The following is a 20,841-nucleotide window of genomic DNA, read 5'->3' on the forward strand; positions in this document are numbered from 1 at the left end:
ATGGTTGCTCAGTCGTCGATCAGGACAAGTATCCGAGAGGCCTAGGCTGGTGATCGACATTTTCAGTTCATTGATAGCCAGATAGCTTCCGGGCAGCAGACAGAGTTCACCCGAGATGATGCAGGTATTATATATTTCCGAGGCTGATTATGCGTATCTCCATCTCACCCGGTCAGGGAGGAGTTACTTCAGGAGGCTCATTGATCCCAATTTGCTTGTAACGCCCACCCTTCCCCTACTTATAGCAAGGGCGGTGCTACGCGAACATACATATATGCATATGCAATCATTGCAGCGGAAGAAAAATTTATTTATTCAAAACTTAATCATATATAAAACCATGTGAACATGCCAGCATTCATGCACATAAAATTCATTTACTATCTATTACTTGAAACATGATACATGCTTGTTTAGCTAAAGCATAATGCGCACTAATTAAGAGGGAAACTAAACATGGATCTTATTCTCTAGAGTTCATGATAACTAACAATTCTCTAATTAAATAAGTACTTAACATTTCAAGATTTCATGGAAACAAGTATAAGTTCACCTTAAGTATAAACTATCCCAACAAGTTCAGGTTAATATCATCAAAAGTAGCAAGAAAAGAAATAGTTCACATGCAAAAGCTTAAAACATATATAAGTCTTGAAGCACAAAACACAGATCTCTTCTACTATGCCACCGCCACACACATCTTTGCCCTCCCTGCTGCTCCCCTTAGTTTAGCCATTCTTTATCCTTTTCTGCAGTATAAGGAAATTAAAACTATAAGCACATAGGCTTAGTAAGATCCTTTCCTACTCACAAAAAAAACATAAATCATGGAGTAGTGATATGTTCATTTAACCAACATCTAAATTCAACATTTCATGCTAGCATAAAGTAGTGTCATACTCATTTGGGCAAAATCATAAACATAGCATATGAGAGCATAAACATAGGATAGTAGCATGTTCATCTAGGTATCATAGACATATCTCAAGAGAGCATAAACATAAGATAGTAGCATATTCATCTAGGTATCATAGACATATCTCAAGAGAGCATAAACATAAAGCGTAATGATCATATAGCATGAAATAAATATATGCGAGATGTTCTTTTGAAAACATGTATCAAAATCACATAGCATGAAATAAATGTATGCAAGATGTTCTTTTGAAAATGTATATCATATAGGTACTTAAACATAAATCTCAACATGAGGACCCGACTTTGTACCACATACATGAATTGCGCGCATCTAAATAAATCTGAGGTAGCTAATCTCGAACCTACTAGGAACTAGGCCCGTGCTTCGACCTAGGGGCAACTTAGGAGCCCATCCCATGGACCATTCTTAGGGTCCGGTACAAGCCATAACATATCATGTTTCTTGTCATATCATGAAGAGTTCTCTTAGTCCCGATTTATAGGGAAGCATTTCTTAGGCATTTCTTCATACATAAGCCTTGTATAAGCATAACATGGTGACATAAAATTTCACATATCACATAGCATATCATGAAGAGTCATTATCATGCATAGTTGGGGTTTTGATCTTTCTATAAACCCTAACTCATATCTTTGCCGAAACTTGCATGGGACATGATCTTAAATCTTAAGCAACTTTAAACAAGAAAAGCATCCTACTAGCATCACATAATACATAGTATATCGTAGGAGAAAGCATAACAATTCTAGTTGGAGTTAAACTTCCCTAATCCATTTCATTTCCTTCTTGGTTGAAACTTACAAAGGTATAGTCCTAGGTTTTAAGAAACATAAAGCATGGAAACTTTAAACTAGCATCATATAAAGGATTACACACCATGAGGAGTCATAAGCAAGCATAGTTTAGGTTTTAAACTTTCTCTAACCCTTTTATTTCTTATTGGCTGAAACCCTAAGGAGAATGGCTCTATGTTTTTAAGCAATATAAAGCATGAAAACTTTAACTAACATCATATAATGGATTACACATCATGAGGAATCATAAGCAAGCATAGTTTAGGTTCTAAACTTTCTCTAACCCTTTTATTTCTTATTGGCCGAAACCCTAAGGAGCATGACTCTAAGTTTTTAAGCAACATAAAGTATGAAAACTTTAACTAACATCATATAATGGATTACACATCATGAGGAATCATAAGCAAGCATAATTTAGGTTCTAAACTTTCTCTAACCCTTTTATTTCTTATTGGCCGAAACCCTAAGGAGCATGGCTCTAAGTTTTTAAGCAACATAAAGCATGAAAACTTTAACTAACATCATATAATGGATTACACATCATGAGGAATCATAAGCAAGCATAGTTTAGGTTCTAAACTTTCTCTTCTTGGCCTAACCCTAAAGCATAGTTCTAGGTTCATTAAAAAGAAACTTTAAGCATGAAGCTCTAAACTAATATCATAGAATTCATGGCATAGCAAATAAGACCTTTAGCAAGCATAGATGAGTTTCTAACCCTAACTTCAAGTCATGGCCGAAACTTCTAAAGCATGGTTCTAGGTTCCATAAAAATAGAAATCTTTAAGCATGAAGCTCTATCACAACACTTCATGTGGAAACATAACAAGCATGGTTAACATTTTTTTAACTCTCCTCAACCCTTGTTTCATGTCTTGGCCGAACCTACCAAAACCAAATCCTAGGTTTTTAAGCATGAAGTTCTACCACATAATAGCTTACACATCATGAGGAAACATAACAAGCATGGTTAACATTTTTTTTACTCTCCTCAACTCTTGTTTCATGTCTTGGCCGAACCTACCAAAACCTAATCCTAGGTTTTAAGCATGAAGTTCTATCACATAATGGCCTACACATCATGAGGAAACATAACAATCATGGTTAACATTTTTCTAACTCTTCTTAACCCTTGTTTCATGTCTTGGCCGAACCTACCAAAACCAAATCCTAGGTTTTAAGCAACATTAAGACATGGAAAAACACTCAAAAAATACTTGTACTGTAGGTGAGGGAGATACTTACATCCTCTTGCTTGGGTTTATTAAGAAAATACCCTTGGTGAAGAAGAAGAAGAAGAAGAAGAAGAAAGCTTTTGCTTCTAGAACTCCCTTTTTGCTTATCTTGCTTGTAAGGGAAAGTAGGTTTTAAAGACTTCCCTTTGTGAAGTTCTCCTAGGAAGAAAACCCTTAGTTTGAATTCGGAAATGGGAGAGGGGAAGCTTGAAGTTTCGGTGGAGGAAGAAGAAGGAGGAAGGAGAACAAAACCAATTTCCCTTGCCCTCTTATTCCTTCTTATTCTAAATGAAAGGAAGAGGGAGGAATGAACTTTTCTTCCCCTACCTTTTTATTCCTATTTATTCTAAATAAAAGGAAGAAAGGGAAAGAACACAACTTGTCATTTTCTTGCTCTCTCTTCATCACTCTCATTATTCTTGGTGAAAGAAAAGGTGTCCCATTACTTTCCTTACCTTTAACCACAAATTCCCTTTCTTTTCTAACCACACTTCCTCTTGGGCTATTGGTTACCCTATACCACTTAAAGCTTGCTACTTGTTAAGAGGTTCAAGTTTCAAGCCTTGACCACTCTTCTTTTTTTTCTTTTCTTTTCTTTTTGGTTCCATCTTCTCTTATTCTTAAAAGAAATTTATATGAAGTTGCTGGGTGTTACAATCCCCATACCTTCTAAAAAGTTCATCCTCGAACTTAGAATAGCTCTGGGTATCTTTGTTCCTTTTAACACATAATTTCCCTTCCTAGGGTTGGGATAAAGCCGACAGCGACATTAAGGTGGCACGGGACTTCCTGTTGAGTGCATCGGCCCCTTTGTTCGCCTTCCCTGGATGATAAAAGATCTCGCAGTCATAGTCCTTGTCTAACTCGAGCCATCTGCGTTGTCTCATGTTTAAGTCTTTCTGTGTGAAAAAGTATTTCAGACTCTGGTGGTCTGTATAGATCCTACACTGAGCTCCATATAGATAATGCCTCCATATTTTGAGAGCAAAGACCACAGCTGCTAGCTCTAGATCATGAGTGGGATAATTTCTTTCGTGTTCCTTGAGTTTCCTAGAGGCATAGGCAATGACCTTGCCATTCTGCATGAGTACAGCTCCGAGTCCTAATCTGGAAGCGTCACTGTACATATCGAAACTTTTGTTACTTTCCGGAAGAGTGAGAATTGGAGCACTGGTCAATCTCCTTTTCAATTCTGTGAAACTATTCTCGCAGTCATCTGTCCATTCATACTTCTTGTTCTTCCTGATAAGAGCTGTCATAGAGGCTGCAATTCTAGAGAAACCCTCTACGAACTTCCTGTAATAGCCTACTAGCCCGAGAAAACTTCTGATCTCACTGGCATTCTTTGGCTTGTTCCAGTTACTCACAGCTTCAATCTTTATTAGGTCGACCATTACTCCGTCCTTGGAGATAATATGACCAAAGATTGATACTCGATCGAGCCAAAACTCGCATTTGGAGAATTTTACATATAGCTGCTTCTCCCGAAGAATTTGCAACACAATGTTAAGGTGTTCGGCATGCTCTACTTGGTCTCTCGAATAGATGAGGATATCGTCGATGAAGACGATCACAAATTTATCGAGGAATGCCGAGAATACACGATTCATCAGGTCCATAAACATAGAAGGAGCTTTCGTCGCTCCGAAGGGCATAACTACGAACTCATAGTGTCCGTATCTTGTTCGGAAAGCCGTCTTCGGTATATCATCCTTTTTCACTTTTACTTGATGATAGCCAGACCTCAGGTCAATCTTAGAGAAGACGGTGACACCTTTTAACTGGTCAAACAAGTCATCAATCCGTGGTAGAGGATACCTGTTACGGTTCCGCAAGTGTACGAAAATGTCGCAAGTAATATAAAAGATTATCGTATCCACAGAGACTGGAATAAGCACTAGAAATATCTCAAAGCGAATTAGCTAAACGACTAATCAATTGGTTTCAAATGCTAAGGATGAAAAACAAATCTAAAATGAAAGATTAACAAACAAGAGTTTGGGGTTTGAGTTATGATAAAGGGAGGTTCTAGGAGTTTTGGTTTCTTTATAAGATCTCTTGAATGTATATGGTTTACCAATTCTTATTTCTCAATTGTCTAATATTTGTAGAAGGTTGCCGGTTCTCTCTTGCAATAGATAACCGGCTTAGGACTGAAAAATGTATCAAAATGTGATCAATTAGATATGAACTTACGTTGTCCTTACACAGGATTGAACCTATTACTATGCTTCCCTCGGATACCAACATAGAAGTTCATAGCTTCTTAACCCATAAAGATACAAGGATTCAATCATAAAATCTATCCTACCCTCTTGAATATTCTCATTTCCCCTTCAAGGTTACCCCTCAAACGTCCTTACACGGGCTTGCACCTGTCACGTGGATCCCTCAGAAAATCGAGTGAGAGTTAATCTCTACAAAGTCTATAAGATATCCAAATAATCAATCAAGAATGAGAATTAAGCCTTAATCACAATTAATCATTCAAGATCTAATCGATACAAACTAGGCAACATCATAGAAACAAAGAAATAACAAATCCACAAGAGTTTACATCAATTTATCTTACAAATACTCCCTCCATCCTAGAACAAAATGATCTACTCCATAAAACGAAGAAAGAAAACCAAAGATAAGAAGATTACAAACATTTCTTCCATCCCAATCCAAGAAGAGGAGAGAAAGAAAACTTATCTACAATATAGCTCCATCTTCGGATCCAATCCTCGCTCCCGGAGTCGAATTCGCCAAGATTTCCCTTTAGATCACCCAAAAATCCTCCCAAGAATAGGAGGAATCCACCAAATCTTGCTTTCTCCCAAAGGGGAGAAGATCCCCTTTCAAATCTTCAAAGAGGCTTTAAATAGAGGGGGGTTTTCGGGCGCCACACGGCCCCGAGGCATGGCCGTGTGAGGTTCACATGGTCAAAGCCTTTCCCCTCTCAGTCATCCTTACACGGCCGTGTGGTGTACACGGCCTTGGACAACTCCCATCAAGACCTCCAAGCACGACCGTGTAGATCCACACGGCCTGGACTACCCCTACTTCTAGAAACCTGACACGGTCGTGTGGTGCACACGACCAGAACACTTTTAAGCGCTGGGAACCCAACACAACCGTGTGGTGCACACGGCCAGGGCCTTCTTGGTCTTTGGAAACCTTACACGGCCATGTAGATCCACACGACCATGTAAGGATTAAATTCTGATTTGCTTCAAGACTCGGCATGGCCGTGTGAGGTTCACACGGCCAGGCCTACTCCCTTGTCTGTTTCTCCTGGTTGTCCACACGACCAGAGCACTCCACCCAGGCAGGGCCGTGTGTGGCTCACGACCAAGTGCTTTCTCCCATGCTTAGCTCATGAATTTGTCCAAGAATGTAAAATCTTCACCAAATTCGACTCCTGTGTACAGAAAATGCACAAAAGCAGATCTTCGAACAAAAAGAGTAAATATGCTAAAAGGAAAGCTGGAAGTACAGAAAATGCATAGATCAAGCAAGTTCAAAGTATGTAAATGTGCGTCAAAACATGCATAAAAGTATATAAAATCTACGCACATCACACCCCCAGACTTAAACCTTTGCTTGTCCTCAAGCAAAATGCTGCAATCTAAATTCATATGTTCTACAACGCATTCATAAACCCTAATGTACTTTCCTAACTCTATCAAAGAGTTCCAATAACAAGCATAATCATGGAAACAAATCAAGTATGGCTCAAGTTAAGTATCCTGTGCACAGTGTAAAAGTAACTCAAAAACCCTTCAAGTTTCAATCTATGTCCTAGTCAAGTCGTCATCAAATTTGATTTCCTAATGTTTCCAGTGAGAGTCAAGTAACCAGTGATAGGCACTTACTTGCCACTCACTTGGTTCATATTTCTCAACCAACCCAAGGTCTCAAAGGTGTGCTCAATCTCAAGAGAAGCTAAGCAGTCATTTTCACAGTAACCTAACTCGGTCTCAAAGGGGTGACTTGCTAGATTCCACTCACGACAACTGTTTTTTATATCCCTTATTCATCATTTTTTTTCATTGCTTTTCTTTTTCAATTTTTTTCATAAGTATTTGTATTGGGCAAATCTTATTTCACAAGTGTACATTTAGCACAAATGTTGGGATATTTTGATTTTTCCAAATGAGCTTTCATGAGTTGAGCCTCATCCAGTAACCAAAATGAAGTTTGAAAAATCACCATGGAAACCAAGTACTAAGCAAACAAGATGAATCATGACTATTTCAATGATATCAACCATTCAAGCATCAAGTCAAGGTGTAGTGAAAGTAAGATTCTTAAGATCAAGCCAAGACTAAAAACTCATCTCCATATGATTCTTAGCTTGTTTCATGCTACCCAAGATAGAGAAAAGAAGTACATAAAGCTTACTACTATCATCATTTACAACATCATGAATCTAGATAATGAACGTGCTAACATTTTATCTTGAAAACAAGAAAGCATAAAAGTGAAGATTGATGTTCTCAAGATGTTTGCCAAAATTATTTCAAAAGATAAACAAACACTCAAGCAAGACAATCAAAATAGAATGCAAAACAAAAACTACACATGCAGAAAATAAGAAAACAATCAAAAACTGAAACAAAAAGAAATCATGTTTGACACCCCCCAGACTCAAACTTTTTATCGTCCCGATGAAATCTATATGGTGGAGGTGGAGGTGGAGGGGGACGAGGAAAAGGGTGCCTACGACATGGCTGACCAACGGGAAAACTCCGGAAACCAGGAGTTTCGCTTAGGATTATATGATACTCAAACAAAGCATCAACTTGTTGGCTAGTGACACTCATGCTCTGCATAAAGTCTCTCATTCTAGCTTGATCAGTATCATAATCCTGGACAAATTCGGCCACTTGACCCTGAAAAATTCTTGTGAACTGAAAGTGATCTTGTACTTCTCTAAACTGATTATCTGATAAAGAGAAGCGGCCTTCCAACATTCTTCGTTGGGCATCATGCTTCTCGTGGAGCGATTCTAGAGAAGTACGGAAATCAGAAAAATCAAATCTGGAGGAACCCGTACCATAAGAAAAAGAATGCCTAGCAGGATCCGGACATTCGGAAGGCTGCGGGTATCCAGAGTGTTCAATGTGTAGCTCTGTGTCTCCGGATATAGAGGGAACATATTCGGGATCGATATCGGTGATTACCCAATTAGCAGGGTTACGAACAGACGTTCGTCCAGGACAAGGGAGAGGTAGAGGAAAACCATTCCTCCTAGGAAATGCAAACCCATTCTCATCCTGAACAATCATTTTCATGGCAAGACATGCATCAATGTCTATCATGTCATTGCCATGAATTATTTCCAACCCATCTAAATCAAGATCTAAATTATAAGCTATTCGGGTAATCAATCCACCAAAGACAATTGATCCCAACGATGCCCTTGCGGCTCTTAACAAGGTTTGAACAAAATGAAAACCAGAATCGAAATTGACCTTATGAAGCATGGCCCATAAAGCATAAAGCTCTATTGTAACACCCCTAGAAAGCCTAGATAAGAAAGTAAGGATAATGAGAGTTTGAAGGTAGTGAAAAGAAGGTGTAAATATTCTAAGTTGAATATTAAGATGGGAAGGATTTAGATGATTAAAACTTTATGAAAGAAAATAAAGTTGAGAATATAAATCATCTATATTTATAATACATGGAATTAATGTAAACAAAAGGAAGGAATATGAGATAATATATATGTGTATGAAATATTTATGCATAATGCATATACATGAATTATTTTGTACAAAAATATGTTAGGAGAAGGATTTGATCCTTGGTTCTCTTGTGGATGCATGCATGTGTTAACCAAGTGTGATAGGAGTGAATATTGTAAAAGGAGAGATGGGAATTATAATTAAAGGAAAGAAAGGAGAGAAATTAAGAGAAAGAAAAGAGAGAAACTCAAGAAGCATTTCTCTAGCATATTCTTTCTCATTAAGAGGAGAAGTAAATGAGGAGGATGAATCAAGTCAAGTTTTCCTCCCCTCACTTTAGTATAAATAGGCATGGAGGGGGGGGGGGCTTCATCCTCAACTCACTCTACTCCTCTCCTCCATTTGTGCCGAGAGCAACAACTCTCCCCCTTCTTTCTTTCTTTTTGTTGCCGAGCAACACAAGAGGAAGAAGCCTCCTCTTCTTCCTCCTCCTCTCCACCAAAAGACCTAGCCACTTCTTCCTCCATTGGTGCCGAGCAAAGCAAGCAAGGAAGAAAGGTCCACAAGCAAGTTCTCAACTCTAGGAAACTTAAGCAAAGAAGGTAAGCTTCCCCTCACCTGCGGTACAAGGCTTTCATGAGATTTTCGGATTCTTTTTCTATGCCTTGAAAGAAAGTTTTCCCCTATGTTTGTATACATATATGATGCATGATCAGAGGTGTATGTAACCCTAGAATTTCAATCAAAAATATTGTAAATAGGTTAGGAAAATTATTGTCTAACCAAACTAGTGCAAGTTTCCCTCTATGAAATGCTAAGGACCTTCCTATGGTTTTCTTGCTTGGAAGTTGATTGGAACCAAAAGAACCCCACTCTCATGTTTCGGCCAAGAAAGAATTTAGGGTTAGGAGGACCTTGAATTTAAAATAACTATGCTTATATGACATGATATAAAGTTCTTAAGAGTTGTATACTTGTATGTTGAAAGAAACTCATGAACCTTACTCTTAATATTTCGGCCATGGTAAGGTGATAGTTTAGAGAAGCTTAAACAAAATTCTAATATGCTCAATGACCTCTGTGATATTATGTTATGAAAGATGATTAATGCTCTCATGTTTAATTGAAATGTAGAAAATTAGTTACATGATTTATGACATGTAAGATCACAAGAGTCCTAGCTTGTTTATGATCCAACCTTGTGTATGATGTTCTTAGTAAATCTTGCTATGAAATTTACTTAGGTTTCCCATGCTTTAGGCCACTTAAAGGAAGTTTATATTCTATGAATTTCGGCCAAGTAAGGTTTAAAGGACCTAGAGGCCTTGGAAATGAAACCTAAGGGGTTAAAAGTACTTCTTATGAAAACTTGATAATGTGTGAATGTGATACATGTTTGTATGACCTAAATGAATCATTATGTGTTCGGCCATGAAGGGATAGATGCCCTAGAAACCCTAGAACAAAAATTAAATATGTCTATGCCATGCTGTATGAAAATGATATGATAATAAGTTGGAATGCATGATTGCTTTAGTTACGAAATGATATGCATAATGAAGTTATATTATGAAATATGCCATGATGTGTTATAGCATAGAAAATGCTATACATAATGAAAAGAAATGAAGTTATGTTATGATATGTGATAGCATAGAAAATGCTATACATAATGAAAAGAAATGAAGTTATGTTATGATATGTGATAGCATAGAAAATGCTATACATAATAAAAAGAAATGAAAAAGACTAAATGCATGAAAGATTGTTAAGGACATGATATGATAGTTATGCATGATAAGTTATTTTTATGGTTTGTACCAAGGGTGGGCTCCGTAAATGCCCCGGGGTCGATGGAGTAAGACTCGGGCCTCGTCAGTAATGGGCCTTTGAGTGCCCTAGGTCGATGGAGTAAGACTCGGGCCTAGTATGTATGCATGGTAGGGCTCAAGACTTGCTACCTTGGACCTACGCATTAAGTATGTGGTACAAACCGGGATCCCAAATGATGATGATATTAATTTCAAGTACTATTAAGTATAAGTTTTCAAATTCACGATGCATTGCCTACATTCATATGTGCTTGAATTATATGATGATATGATATAATGTCATGTGATATTATGATATGAATATGATGCCCTTGTATGTCTCATGCTTGTGATTTATTTGTTTTATGATATGATATTCATGCTTCTATGAAATGATATGTGGATAAGAAATATGCATGATATGTTTGAATAGAATGATATGTTATGTTATGATTAGTTGAGACGATGATATGTTGATCCATTCTTGATATACGATGATTCTCGGTTTTAGTGAGTAGGAAAGGAACTTACTGAGCCATGAGTGCTCATAGCTTACTTTCCTTGTACCGCAGATAAAAGAGAAAGTTGGATGTACAACAGGAGCAGCAGGAGGAGCAGATAGTGATGTGTGTGGTGGTGGCTCGGCAAGAACGATTTGAACAAATTAATATTTTTAGTTATAAGTTCAATTTATGCACATTTGAACAAATCAGAATATGTGATATTATGTTTAATAAATTAAATTCTTTAAAGTTTTTATTCTTCCGCTGTTATAACTAAAGCATGTACGTAAGTAGTATAAGAACGTAGCGCCACCTTTGGTTGGGTAAGAAGGGTGGGCGTTACATCTATCTTTTTAACTACCCCGTCACTCTCTCCCCTACCAAAAATAGTTTTGCTCATAATTCTATGTAGGTACCTAAAAATGGGGTTTTGCATATGAGAAGCCTTAGCTCTTGAAGGCTCATAAGGTTGATCCAATCCAGTTAATGCATTCCAAAAATGATTCCAATTAAACCTTGAATCAAACCTACGAGGGCTACCGGTAGACAATCCAAAACAAGAATTAAAATCACTAAATGCCCATTGAAATTCTTGATTCATCAATCTAAATGAAAATTTTCCAATATAATCATCCTCGTTAACAAAATGGACATCTAATGAACTTAAAAACTCCAAAACAAGACGAGGATATGTAGGCAAATGTGTGTACATAATATCACCCCACTCTAAAGACCCAATCAACAAATCTACATCTTCCCTAATTCCGAGCATATCAAGAACAGTTGGGTCCATGTATCTAGTACACACAATTTTTCTATTGACAAGAATTGCAAATCTAGTTATATGATCATCATTTCTAAATACTATATTGAATTCATTGTCATTACCTTCGTTGTGCGAAGTCCTCTTTCCTTTGCCCTTCATCGGTTGTTTTCCTTTATCCCTAGATGGTTCCTTCTCTTTATTTCCACTAGATCCACCACCTCCTTTACGAAGTTTCTTCAAAAGATTGGACATGTTGTTGAGTTTAGATGAGGGAAGGGACTATTTAGGGGGAGAACAAAGATCTTGAGTGTTGGAGAGGAAAAGAATATGGATCTAAGAGAGTTTGAGGAGAAGGTTGAAGAAAGGTGGAGTTTTGAAGAGATTGGAAGAGAAAAAGATGCTTTAGGAGAGGTGGGCGTGTGCGGGACACGGCCAAAGTTTGGACGTGTAAGGAAGAAACGGCCTCTTAAGAGCCTCTCCACACGGGTCGTGTAGATCTACACGGCTCCTCCCTTTTCCTCCTCGGCTTCACTCACACGGCCGTGTCTGGGACACAGCCACATCCTTCTTCTTCTTGGCTTTCTTCACACGGCCGTGTCTGGGACACGACCTTCTGAGTTCTCTTCTCTGGATTTGGCACATGGTCGTGTTTGATACACGACCGATGCAAGCTTTTGCTCTGATTTCTCCACACGACCGTGTCTGGAACACGACCGAAGAACTCTCCTCCTCTGGATTCTTCACACGGTCGTGTCTAGGACACGACCTTGCTCCTTTCCTTATCTGTAGACTTTACACGGTCGTGTCTGGTAGACACGGCCAGGTCATCTTCCTTCTCTGCATCCTTTGCTTGGCCGTGTACAGCACACGGCCATACCTTGTTTTATTCCATTTGATGTTTAATCTCCTAATCCACTTCTCCAATACTTCCATGCCCATGAAGAAGTCATGGCCAGCTCATGGAAGTAGATTTTAACCTGAAAACAAAACTAAAACATAGTGAAAACAAAATAAAGATGAAAATACAAAATACAACTAACTAAAAGAACCCTTGGGTTGCCTCCCAAGAAGCGCTTGTTTAGGGTCTTTAGATCGACCAATCCAACTCATTCTTCTCATTTCCTTGCCCTTGGAGGGCAGACATATTTTTTATTTTTATTGAGAGGTCTCCTCCCAACATCCTCCACCAAATTGTTCTTTTCATTAGGTGGCCTCCCATGAGGATGGAAATTCCATTCCTCAAGTTTGTAAATGCTTGCCCTGCTACAAGCATTTAAAAGAGAAGAAACATGGTTAGAGACATTAGATAAATCATACTCCAACCGTTCCTTACCAATTACCAATGACAACTTATGATTTTTAACATCAATAATTGCTCCAGTTGTAGCAAGGAATGGTCTTCCTAATATGATAGAAATTTTAGGGTCCTCTTCCATGTCCAACACAACAAAATCTGTGGGAATAATACTCCCACCAACTTCTACTGACACATCTTCAATAATACTCATAGGGTACCTGCAGGAATGATCAGCAAGTTGTAGTGCCATAGTAGTAAGTTTAATATTTTTGAGACCTAACTTATTACAAATTGAATAGGGAATGAGGCTAACACTTGCCCCCAAATCATAAAAAGCTTTTTCAATGAATTCTGTTCCTATATTGAAAGGAATATAAAAGCTCCCTGGATCCTTCAATTTCAGGGAAGTGTTCTTCACCAAAAGAGCGCTGCATTCCTCAGTTGGTGCAATGGTCTCTACATCTCCTCTCTTTCTTTTATTTGACATGATGTCCTTCAGGAATTTGGCAAACTTTGGCATTTTAAGAATAGCATCTATAAGAGGAACTTCAACGCATATCTCTTTAACCTTCTCCAAAAATTTGCCAAATTCTTCTTCCTTTTTAAGCATATTGAGTCTTTGGGGAAAAGGGATAACTTTGCTCTGATGGTTCAGTGGAAGAGTCTCTTCAACCTCAATGGTATTCTCCTCATTATCAAAAATCTGACTAGGTGTAGGAGGAGAGAGCTCTTCTTCATTTTGCATCCCTTTTTGAGCAGTCACTTGGAGATTTCCCAAGGTCTGTCTGCTCCTAAGCTCAATTATGTTGCAATGCTCCCTAGGATTTACATCAGGTTTTCCAGAAAGTTATCCTAGTGCTCTAGAAGATGAGGAAGCTAGCTGGGCAATTTGGCTATCCTGAATATTTTGATGCTTTTCAGAATTATCCATTCTCTAAGTAAGCTTTAATAGATCATGCTTCATTTCATTTTGATTGGAGATAATTTCTTCAAGCATCTTTTCAATTTTTGATGTAGGAAAGCCTTGAAAAGATTGTTGCTGAAAATTTTGTTGCCCAGATTAAAAATTTGGTCTTGCCCCCATAAATGGTCCTTGATCCTGATTATTTCTGTAAGAGAAATTTGGATGATTTTTCCATCCAGGGTTGTAAGTATTTGAGTATGGGTTGTTCTGTCTTTGATTGAAACCCATGATTGCATCGCATTGCTCCAATTGATTAATTTGTGCAGTGATAAATCCCAATGGACATGAGTCATTTAAATATTCTGAACTCCCACATACCTCACAAGATATAGCAATGACATTTACCATATTTGAACTAGTCCCCATATTCTCAAATTTTTTTGTAAGAGCATCAAGTTTTGCAGCCAATAAAGTCACTGCATCAACATCAAACTTTCCTGATGCTTTTGTTATTGGGTTTATTGAAGGATGACCACCACTTCTTTCATTTGCCCATTGATGATGATTTTGTCCTACACTCTCTATGATTTCCTCAGCTTCATCCAAATTTTTATTCATGAGTGCCCCTCCAGTAGCTGAATCAAGGGACACTTTGGTATGATAATTAATACCATTATAGAAAGTATGCAACACTAACCATCTTTCCAAACCGTGGTGAGGGAATTGTCTGAGCATACTATTGTATGTATCCCAAGCTTCAAATAGAGATTCTGAGTCAGTTTGTTTGAAACTTGTAATCAAATTTCTCATATGAGCAGTTTTACTTGGGGGATAGAATTTATCAAGGAATTGTTGCTCACATTGTTCCCAGGTGGTGATACTGTTGGGAGCCAAAGAATTCAACCATTCCTTGGCCCTATCTCTCAAAGAAAACCAAATAATAATAACCACACTACTTCTGAAGAAACACCATCCATTTTCATTGTCCCACATATTTCATAAAAGACCTCTATGTGTTGATTAGGGTCTTCATGTGGTCCTCCACCAAACTGATTTTGCTGCACCATGGAAATAATTGTAGGTTTGATCTCAAAATTATTTGCCTCCACTGAGGGTCTTGAAATACTAGATCGTAAACCTCTAGCATAAGGTGCTGCATAATCCTTTAGTGGTCTATTAGCCATGTTCAAATGCTCTTGTTCTTCAATTTGTCTCTGCAGAATTCTTCTTCTATGAAATGTTTTATCAATTTCAGGGTCAAGAGGAAAAAGTTCTCCTGCAAAGTAAGATCTTCGCATACACAAGAACAAGATTGCAATAGAAACTAAATCAACCAAAGAAATTAAAATCAGAGAAAGGTAAGATTGGAATGTTAGAAAACAAAAAATGTAGAATTAAAATTGCTACAAAAGAATTTCCAAGAAGTTAGAAAGTATACAGGAAAATGAAAACAGAACACTAAAGATTAGTTACAAATATGCAAATGAAAAGAAATAGAAATGTTATGTTTAGTCTAACTCAATTGATAATTCCTAATGTTATAGCGCAGTCCCCGGCAATGGCGTCAAAAACTTGTTACGGTTCCGCAAGTGTACGAAAATGTCACAAGTAATATAAAAGATTATCGTATCCACAGGGACTGGAATAAGCACTAGAAATATCTCAAAGCGAATTAGCTAAACAACTAATCAATTAGTTTCAAATGCCAAGGATGAAAAACAAATCTAAAATGAAAGATCAACAAACAAGAGTTTGGGGTTTGATTTATGATAAAGGGAGGTTCTAGGAGTTTTGGTTTCTTGTAAGATCTCTTGAATGTATATGGTTTACCAATTATTATTTCTCAATTGTCTAATATTTGTAGAAGGTTGCCAGTTCTCTCTTGCAATAGATAACCGGCTTAGGACTGAAAAATATACCTAAATGTGATCAATTAGATATAAACTTACGTTGTCCTTACACAAGATTGCACCTATTACTATGCTTCCCTCGGATACCAACATAGAAGTTTATAGCTTCTTAACCCATAAAGATACAAGGATTCAATCATAAAATCTATCCTACCCTCTTGAATATTCTCATTTCTCCTTCAAGCTTACCCCTCAAACGTCCTTACACGGGCTTGCACCTGTCACGTGGATCCCTCAGAAAATCGAGTGAGAGTTAATCTCTACAAAGTCTATAAGATATCCAAACAATCAATCAAGAATGAGAATTAAGCCCTAATCACAATTAATCATTCAAGATCAAATCGATACAAACTAGGAAACATCATAGAAACAAAGAAATGGCAAATCCACAAGAGTTTACATCAATTTATCTTACAAATACTCCCTCCATCCTAGAACAAAAAGATCTACTCCATAAAACGAAGAAAGAAAACTAAAGATAAGAAGATTACAAGCATTTCTTCCATCCCAATCCAAGAAGAGGAGAGAAAGAAAACTTATCTACAATATAGCTCCATCTTCGGATCCAATCCTCGCTCCTGGAGTCGAATTCGCCAAGATTTCCCTTTAGATCGCCCAAAAATCCTCCTAAGAATGGGAGGAATCCACCAAATCTTGCTTTCTCCCAAAGGGGAGAAGATCCCCTTTCAAATCTTCAAAGAGGCTTTAAATAGAGGGGGGTTTTCGGGCGCCACACGACCCCGAGGCATGGTCGTGTGAGGTTCACACAGCCAGAGCCTTTCCCCTCTCTGCCATCCATACACAGCCGTGTGGTGTACACGGCCGTGGACAACTCCTATCAAGACCTCCAAGTACGGCCGTGTAGATCCACACGACCTGGACTGCCCCTACTTTTGGAAACCTGGCACGACCGTGTGGTGCACACGGCCAGAACACTTTTAAGCTCTGGGAACCCTGCACGGCCATGTGGTGCACACGGCCAAGGCCTTCTTGGTCTCTGGAAACCTTACACGGCCATGTAGATCCACACGACCATGTAAGGATTAAACTTTGATTTGCTTCAAGACTCGGCACGACCGTGTGAGGTTCACACGACCAGTCCTACTCCCTTGTCTGTTTCTCCTGGTTGTCCACACGGCCAGAGCACTCCACCCGGGCGGGTCGTGTGTAGCACACGGCCAAGTGCTTTCTCCAATGCTTAGCTCATGAATTTGTCCAAGAATGTAGAATCTTCACCAAATTCGACTCCTGTGTACAGAAAATGCACAAAAGCAGATCTCCGAACAAAAAGAGTAAATATGCTAAAAGGAAAGCTGGAAGTATAGAAAATGCATAGATCAAGCAAGTTCAAAGTATGTAAATGTGCGTCAAAACATTCATAAAAGTATATAAAATCTACGCACATCAATACCTGTTCTTGATCGTCACCTTATTTAGCGCTCGGTAGTCTATGCACATTCGCATAGACCCATCTTTCTTTTTCACGAACAGTACTGGAGCTCCCCATGGAGAGTGACGAGGGTGGATATGTAACACCCATAAAGTACTTAACGAGATTTTAGATATTTTTATCATGAATAAAAATAGGCCTTATGTGGAATTTGCAAAAATAAAAATAGAACCAAAAAGAGAGATGACCAAGGCTTGAACCTTGGATCTCTTACTAGATATATGTATGTGTTAACCAATAGACCAAGAGAAATTATTGTTAAAGAAAGAAGTGACAATATAGTTAAGGGTAAGAAAAGAGATTTTTCATTGAGAAGGAGAAGTTAGAGTTGCCTCCCCCTCTCAAAAAGAAAAGAGGATTTTTACTTCCTCTTTTTCATTAAGGAGAAGTAAAAGAAAGGAGAAGGAAAAGTACATTTTCCCCTCCTCCTCTCATGATGAATAAAAGGGGACTTTAAGAAGAAAACTCATTTTCTTCTCTTCCTCCTCCCTCCTCTTCCTCACCGTGACCAAGGATCTTCCCCTGCCTCTCCTTGCCGAAACCCAAAAACAAAGAAGACCCCTCTCTAGGAAGGCTCCACAAGCAAGATCCCTTTTCCTTAAGCGAATAAGGATGTAAGTATTCCCTCACCTGTGGTACAAGTTGCTTACGGTATTTCTCGAAAGATTTGAACTCTTAGAATTAGAAATAAAAAGAAGAGAAGAAACCATGCTTATGAACTTTAGTAGGTTATGATATGAATTTAGTTAGAAAGGAAATTATGTGTGTGATGTTAAGCTTGATCTTCTTGATAAAAATATAGGGTTCATGAGGCTTAAAACCTAATCTAACTTGCTCATAGATTTATTTATGATGTGTTATGAAATTTGCTAGAGATTCATGTTCATATGTTATCTAGAATTTATGTTCTTGCTTGAAGAAAGTTTCGGCCATGATAAAAATATAGGGTTCATGAGGCTTAAAACCTAATCTAACTTGCTCATAGATTTATTTATGATGTGTTATGAAATTTGCTAGAGATTCATGTTCATATGTTATCTAGAATCTATGTTCTTGCTTGAAGAAAGTTTCGGCCATGATAAAAATATAGAGTTCATGAGGCTTAAAACCTAATCTAACATGCTCATAGATTTATTTATGATGTGTTATGAAATTTGTTAGAGATTCATGTTCATATGTTGTTTAGAAGCTATGTTTGTGCTTGAGGAAGTTTCGGCCATGATGGAAATATTAGGGTTCATGAAACTCAAAACCTAATTTAGTATGATCATAGACCTCCATGTGATGTTTGTTGCATGATGTTTGGAAGCTATGTTTGTTGCATGATGTTTCGGCTATGATAATTTTTAGGGTTCATGAAGCTCAAAACCTAAGTTAGTATGCTCATAGGTTTCTTGATGATATGTTATAAAATGGGATAGAAACTTGTACTTATATGTTGCTTAGAAGTTCATTTCCTACATGATGGAGTTTCGGCCATGATGAATCCTTAGGGTTCATGAAGCTCCAAACCTAATTTAGTGTGCTTATAGACTTCTTTATGATATATGATGGAATTAGCTAGGTGTTCATGTTACATGTTGTTTAGAACTGTATATTCTTGGCTTATGAAGTTTCGGCCATGATAAGAATTTAGGGTTTCATAAATCTCAAAACCTAATCTAGCATGCTCATAGACTTCCTTATGATATGTTAGCAATTTGGCTAAGTATTTATGTTCATGTGTTGCTTAGAAGTTTACTTCTTGTTATATGATGTTTCGGCTATGATAAAGTGTTAGCGTTCATGAAACTCAAAATCTAATTTAGTATGTTCATAGACTTCTTATGATATGTTATGAGATTTGCTAAGTATTCATGTTGTATGTGGCTTAGGAGTATTCTTTTGTTATGAACTTTCGGCCATGACTATAACTTAGAATTCAAGAAAGTTTTAAACTTAAACTTAGCAAGCCATGAATTTGTTTATGATATGTTTTATGTTTAAGTGTGCATGCTTTATGATAAGATCAGTAACATGTTGATTATGTATGTTATGAATTATGCATGAGATGATCCTTATGATGATTATGTACTCAAGCATGTATGTTTTCAATATGTTGCATGCTCATCCATGTAAGCTTATGAACCAAGCATAATAATGGTTTTATATGATGGCCATGTGCCAAGAATGCATGCCTTATGATATGATAAGAAAATGGCAAGGAGTTGCTTCCCTTAAGTTGGGATTAAGAGCACCCTTCATGATTAAGACAAGAGCATGACATTTATGATGATATGATATGACAATTATGATGATATGATATGCATGACATGTACTTTACTTTGTATGGCTTGTACCAAGGGTGGGCTCCATAAGCGCCCCTAGACCGACGGACTATGAACGGGTCTAGTAAAAAGGGATGAGCTCCTTAGTACGCCCCTAGACCGACGGACTATGAACGGGTCTAGATCCCTAGTAGGTTCGGGGCTAGCTATCCTGTCCTAGGGATTGCGCGCATTTATGTATGTATGTGGTACAAGCCAGGCCCTCATGATGATGATATTATGTTCAAGTATTAAAAGATATGTATAAAGACATTTTGCACTCAACATGACATATGTTTTAAAAAGACATTTTGCATAATGCACCCATGCTTATATGATATGTTTCTTTCTATGTTTCATGATATGTTATGCTTCTCATGATTTACCTCATATGATTACTTTGTTTATGATATGTTAGAAACATGATTCGTAAGAATATGTTATGATAAGAAACTATGCTCACCTATTGATGATTATGATTTTTCATTGATGATATGCTTGTATGATTATGCTTGAGATACGGATTTTGTGAGTAGGAAAGAATCTTACTGAGCTCGTGTGCTCATAGCTTACTTCCTTGTACCACAGATAAAGGCAAGGGGATGGATGACCTAAGGGAGCTGCAGGAGAGACAAGGAGGTGTGTGTGGCAGTGGCTCGGCTAAGACAAATAAGACCTGCTATAATGTTTTGTTATGTTTGACATGAACCATTGTAATTATGTTACATTCCAGTATAACTCTATGACATTTCCACTGCTTTATGTCATAAGAAAGAATTTTTGAATATGTATGTATCCTGGAATAGTTAAGTAAGTCAGTAGCCCCGTCCCTTTGAGTAGCAGGGAGGGCGGGCATTACAGGATAAGTCCCTTGTCGAGTAACTCTCGTAGCTCTCCCTGAAGTTCCTTCAATTCAGTCGGTGCATACGGTAAGGTGCTTTAGACATTGGTTTAGTACCAGGAATCAATTCGATCTCAAATTCAATTTCTCTATCGGGGGCCAACCCTGGTAGTTCATCGGGGAATACCTCTGGGTAGTTGCAGACAACTCTGACATCTTCTAGCTTCTGGTCCTCTGCTTGGCTGGTATCGACCACATGTGCTAGAAATCTAGTGCATCCCCTGTCTAACATCTTTTGTGCCCTTAAGGCTGATAAGAATTTCTTAGTTCCTTCCCTGGGTTCTCCAATAAATTCAAATATCGGTTTTGCCTCTGGACAGAAAACCACTTTTCTTTTACGGTACTCGAT

The sequence above is a fragment of the Zingiber officinale genome, chromosome 10B (assembly GCF_018446385.1).
Source record: "Zingiber officinale cultivar Zhangliang chromosome 10B, Zo_v1.1, whole genome shotgun sequence".
Lineage (NCBI taxonomy): Eukaryota > Viridiplantae > Streptophyta > Magnoliopsida > Zingiberales > Zingiberaceae > Zingiber > Zingiber officinale.